The sequence below is a fragment of the Phyllobates terribilis genome, unplaced genomic scaffold, assembly GCF_046119375.1.
Source record: "Phyllobates terribilis strain yellow unplaced genomic scaffold, ASM4611937v1 Scaffold_13__5_contigs__length_258822181, whole genome shotgun sequence".
In the NCBI taxonomy this organism is placed as follows: Eukaryota; Metazoa; Chordata; class Amphibia; order Anura; family Dendrobatidae; genus Phyllobates; species Phyllobates terribilis.
In genome coordinates, this window is record NW_027362773.1 from 220,156,063 (window position 1) to 220,162,418 (window position 6,356).

Sequence of the window (6,356 nt, forward strand, 5' to 3'; positions counted from 1 at the left end):
TGTGGTTTGCTGTTCCACGGTAAAACATCTCTATTATCCTGCTTTTGGCATTTTTTGCCGTAAAAAATAAATAGTGTCTCCTGATTGTTCAGACCCAAATATATCTGTTGAAAATAGTCTGGTGTAGGCCCGAGAAATACAAGTGTGGCTTTGCAGTTTCACGGTTCAAACCTCTGTATTATCCACTTTTGGGCCATTTGTATCTAAAAAAAACAGTTTGAGTGTGTCGCTCACTGTTCAGCCGTAAATATATATATATTCAAAAAAATCTGGTATACACAAGTAAATTATAACTGTGGTTTTGCTGTTCCACGGTAAAACATCTCTATTATCCTGCTTTTGGCATTTTTTGCCGTAAAAAATAAATAGTGTCTCCTTGATTGTTCAGACACAAATATATCTGTTGAAAATAGTCTGGTGTAGGCCCGAGAAATACAAGTGTGGCTTTGCAGTTTCACGGTTCAAACCTCTGTATTATCCACTTTTGGGCCATTTGTATCTAAAAAAAACAGTTTGAGTGAGTCGCTCACTGTTCAGCCGCAATTATATATATATTTTAAAAAGCCTGGTATAAACTAGTAAATTATAACTGTGGTTTTGCTGTTCCACAGTAAAAAATCTCTATTATCCAGCTTTTGGCATTTTTTGCCGTAAAAAATAAATAGTGTCTCCTGATTGTTCAGACACAAATATATCTGTTGAAAATAGTCTGGTGTAGGCCCGAGAAATACAAGTGTGGTTTTGCAGTTCCACGGTTCAAACCTCTGTATTATCCACTTTTGGGCCATTTGTATCTAAAAAAAACAGTTTGAGTGTGTCACTCACTGTTCAGCCGCAAATATATATATATTCAAAAAAGTCTGGTATACACCAGTAAATTATAACTGTGGTTTTGCTGTTCCATGGTAAAACATCTATATTATCCTGCTTTTGGCATTTTTTGCCGTAAAAAATAAATAGTGTCTCCTGATTGTTCAGACACAAATATATCTGTTGAAAATAGTCTGGTGTAGGCCCGAGAAATACAAGTGTGGTTTTGCAGTACCATATTTCAAACCTCTGTATTATCCACTTTTGGGCCATTTGTATCTAAAAAAAACAGTTTGAGTGTGTCGCTCACTGTTCAGCCGCAAATATATATATATTCAAAAAAGTCTGGTATACACCAGTAAATTATAACTGTGGTTTGCTGTTCCACGGTAAAACATCTCTATTATCCTGCTTTTGGCATTTTTTGCCGTAAAAAATAAATAGTGTCTCCTGATTGTTCAGACCCAAATATATCTGTTGAAAATAGTCTGGTGTAGGCCCGAGAAATACAAGTGTGGCTTTGCAGTTTCACGGTTCAAACCTCTGTATTATCCACTTTTGGGCCATTTGTATCTAAAAAAAACAGTTTGAGTGTGTCGCTCACTGTTCAGCCGTAAATATATATATATTCAAAAAAATCTGGTATACACAAGTAAATTATAACTGTGGTTTTGCTGTTCCACGGTAAAACATCTCTATTATCCTGCTTTTGGCATTTTTTGCCGTAAAAAATAAATAGTGTCTCCCTGATTGTTCAGACACAAATATATCTGTTGAAAATAGTCTGGTGTAGGCCCGAGAAATACAAGTGTGGCTTTGTAGTTTCACGGTTCAAACCTCTGTATTATCCACTTTTGGGCCATTTGTATCTAAAAAAAACAGTTTGAGTGAGTCGCTCACTGTTCAGCCGCAATTATATATATATTTTAAAAAGCCTGGTATAAACTAGTAAATTATAACTGTGGTTTTGCTGTTCCACAGTAAAAAATCTCTATTATCCAGCTTTTGGCATTTTTTGCCATAAAAAATAAATAGTGTCTCCTGATTGTTCAGACACAAATATATCTGTTGAAAATAGTCTGGTGTAGGCCCGAGAAATACAAGTGTGGTTTTGCAGTTCCACGGTTCAAACCTCTGTATTATCCACTTTTGGGCCATTTGTATCTAAAAAAAACAGTTTGAGTGTGTCGCTCACTGTTCAGCCGCAAATATATATATATTCAAAAAAGTCTGGTATACACCAGTAAATTTTAACTGTGGTTTTGCTGTTCCATGGTAAAACATCTCTATTATCCTGCTTTTGGCATTTTTTGCCGTAAAAAATAAATAGTGTCTCCTGATTGTTCAGACACAAATATATCTGTTGAAAATAGTCTAGTGTAGGCCCGAGAAATACAAGTGTGGCTTTGCAGTTTCACGGTTCAAACCTCTGTATTATCCACTTTTGGGCCATTTGTATCTAAAAAAAGCAGTTTGAGTGTGTCGCTCATGGTTCAGCCACAAATATATATATATTCAAAAAAGTCTGGTTTACACCAGTAAATTATAACTGTGGTTTTGCTGTTCCACGGTAAAACATCTCTATTATCCTGCTTTTGGCATTTTTTGCCGTAAAAAATAAATAGTGTCTCCTGATTGTTCAGACCCAAATATATCTGTTGAAAATAGTCTGGTGTAGGCCCGAGAAATACAAGTGTGGCTTTGCAGTTTCACGGTTCAAACCTCTGTATTATCCACTTTTGGGCCATTTGTATCTAAAAAAAAACAGTTTGAGTGTGTCGCTCACTGTTCAGCCGCAAATATATATATATTCAAAAAAATCTGGTATACACCAGTAAATTATAACTGTGGTTTTGCTGTTCCACAGTAAAAAATCTCTATTATCCTGCTTTTGGCATTTTTTGCCGCAAAAAATAAATAGTGTCTCCTGATTGTTCAGACCCAAATATATCTGTTGAAAATAGTCTGGTGTAGGCCCGAGAAATACAAGTGTGGTTTTGCAGTTTCACGGTTCAAACCTCTGTATTATCCACTTTTGGGCCATTTGTATCTAAAAAAAACAGTTTGAGTGTGTCGCTCACTGTTCAGCCGCAAATATATATATATTCAAAAAAGTCTGGTATACACCAGTAAATTATAACTGTGGTTTTGCTGTTCCACGGTAAAACATCTCTATTATCCTGCTTTTGGCATTTTTTGCCGTAAAAAATAAATAGTGTCTCCTGATTGTTCAGACACAAATATGTCTGTTGAAAATAGTCTGGTGTAGGCCCGAGAAATACAAGTGTGGCTTTGCAGTTTCACGGTTCAAACCTGTGTATTATCCACTTTTGGGCCATTTGTATCTAAAAAAAACAGTTTGAGTGTGTCGCTCGTGGTTCAGCCGCAAATGTATATATATTCAAAAAAGTCTGGTATACATCAGTAAATTATAACTGTGGTTTTGCTGTTCCACGGTAAAACATCTCTATTATCCTGCTTTTGGCATTTTTTGCCGTAAAAAATAAATAGTGTCTCCTAATTGTTCAGACACAAATATATCTGTTGAAAATAGTCTGGTGTAGGCCCGAGAAATACAAGTGTGGCTTTGCAGTTTCACGGTTAAAACCTCTGTATTATCCACTTTTGGGCCATTTGTATCTAAAAAAACCAGTTTGAGTGTGTCGCTCACTGTTCAGCCGCAAATATATATATATTCAAAAAAGTCTGGTATACACCAGTAAATTATAACTGTGGTTTTGCTGTTCCACGGTAAAACATCTCTATTATCCTGCTTTTGGCATTTTTTGCCGTAAAAAATAAATAGTGTCTCCTGATTGTTCAGACACAAATATATCTGTTGAAAATAGTCTGGTGTAGGCCCGAGAAATACAAGTGTGGCTTTGCAGTTTCACGGTTCAAACCTCTGTATTATCCACTTTTGGGCCATTTGTATCTAAAAAAAACAGTTTGAGTGTGTCGCTCATGGTTCAGCCGCAAATATTTATATATTCAAAAAAGTCTGGTATACACCAGTAAATTATAACTGTGGTTTTGCTGTTCCACGGTAAAACATCTCTATTATCCTGCTTTTGGCATTTTTTGCCGTAAAAAATAAATAGTGTCTCCTGATTGTTCAGACACAAATATATCTGTTGAAAATAGTCTGGTGTAGGCCTGAGAAATACAAGTGTGGCTTTGCAGTTTCACGGTTCAAACCTCTGTATTATCCACTTTTGGGCCATTTGTATTTAAAAAAAACAGTTTGAGTGTGTCGCTCACAGTTCAGCCGCAAATATATATATATTTTAAAAAGCCTGGTATACACCAGTAAATAATAACTGTGGTTTTGCTGTTCCACAGTAAAAAATCTCTATTATCTTGCTTTTGGCATTTTTTGCCGCAAAAAATAAATAGTGTCTCCTGATTGTTCAGACACAAATATATCTGTTGAAAATAGTCTGGTGTAGGCCCGAGAAATACAAGTGTGGCTTTGCTGTTTCACGGTTCAAACCTCTGTATTATCCACTTTTGGGCCATTTGTATCTAAAAAAAACAGTTTGAGTGTGTCGCTCACTGTTCATCCGCAAATATCTCTATTTAAAAAAGTGTGGTATACCCCAGTAAACAATAACTGTGGTTTTGCCATCCCACGGTAAAAAAATCTCTATTATTCAGGTTTTGGTAGTTTTTTCCGTAAAGAAAAACAGTAGTGTCTCCTGACTGTTGTGACACAAAAATATATCTGTTGAAAATAGTCTTGTGTAGGCCCGACATCCCAGTGTGGTTTCGCAGTTCCACGGGTCAAATCGCTGTACTATCCAGTTTTGGGCCTTTGGTATCTAAAAAAAAAGCAGTTTGAGTGTGTCGCTCACTGTTCAGCCTCAAATATCTCTATTTAAAAAAGTGTGGTATACCCCAGTAAACAATAACTGTGGTTTTCCTCTTCCACGGTTCTAATCTACTCTTTATTACCCTTTTTCCATTGATAATGCAAGTGAAAGCTATTTTACTTCATTTACAATGGGCAAGGCGCGTGGCAAGGGACGTGTAAGTGGACGTTCTGGTGATGGTTCGTGCAGAGGACGGGGCCGTGGCCAAGGTGAAAATGTGCCACAACCAACAGCCACATCTTCTCGCTCCCACTTCTTGACCGAATTACTAGGGAAGCACAGAACAACACCAGTATTGAGAACTGATCAGTGTGAACAGGTTATTAATTGGATAGCAGACAATACTTCCAATTACCTGGGCACCACCACCTCCGGTCTGTCTTCCACACGGTCAACTCTTAGTAGCCGTGAGTCTCGACCGCATACTCCTCCTCACCCTGATGCTCCTTCCTCCCACCATGCCGAGTGTCGTCAGACAGCAAGTGATCCCACACTTGGACACTCTGAAGAGCTGTTCACTGGTCCATTTCCATATTTGGGCCCCTCACCTGATACGCTTGAAGTGGTGGAAGAGGAGATCCCATGTTGCGATGCCCAAATATTTGAACTGCCACGACCACAGGAAGTCGACGTTGGCAATCTGTCACAAGAGGTGGACGATGACGAGACACAATTGCCAGGAAGTGAGGAGGAGGATCGTGGTGCGCAAGTGGAAGAGGAGGAGGTGGTGGATGATCTAGTAACTGACCCAACATGGAAGGAGGACATGCAGAGTGAGGCCAGCAGCACACAGGGGGAGGGAGGCAGAGTACCCCACCAGGAAGGAAGAAGCAGTGTGGTTGCCGCAGACAGAAGGCAGGCAACCGTTCCCCGTAACACCAACACGAGGGACGTTGCCAGTACAAGCGGTAGGTCTTCCAGAGTCTGGAATTTTTTTAAAGACTCTGCTGATAACCCCCAAAAGGCCATATGTTCCACCTGCCATGCCAGCATCAGCAGGGGTGACAAAACTACCAGCCTGACCACCACCAGCATGATCAGGCACATGGCAGCAAAACACCCAACTTTGTGGGGCGAAACCCAGGGGCCACGACCAGTGTCAGCGGGTGTCACCACTGCTTCTTCCACTGTTGTGCGTGCAATAGAACCCCCTGTTGTGTGTGCAAGGCAATCCCCTGTCCATACTGCATGTAAAGATGCCCCCTCCTCTCAGTCTTCACTTGTTATGGCAGTTTCTCAAGAAACAGCATCAACGTCCACGTCCACGGCCCACCGCTGCGTTCAATTGTCCATATCCCAGACGCAGCTAACGCCCCACAGGCCACAGTCCTAAATTCGCACATTTCACGACTGCTTGCATTGGAAATGCTGCCTTTTAGGCTGGTGGAGACGGAATCCTTCCGCAATCTTATGGCGGTGGCCGTCCCTAGGTACTCAGTCCCCTGCCGACACTATTTTGCCCGGTGTGCCATCCCCGCACTACACAAGCACGTGTCCCAAAGCATCTGCCGTGCCCTCAACAACGCAGTTACTGGGAGAGTCCACCTGACAACGGACACGTGGATAAGTGCTTGTGGCCAGGGACGGTACATCTCTCTGACGGCACACTGGGTAAACATAGTGGAAGCCGGGACCCAGTCGGACCTTGGGACGGAACACATCCTCCCCACACCG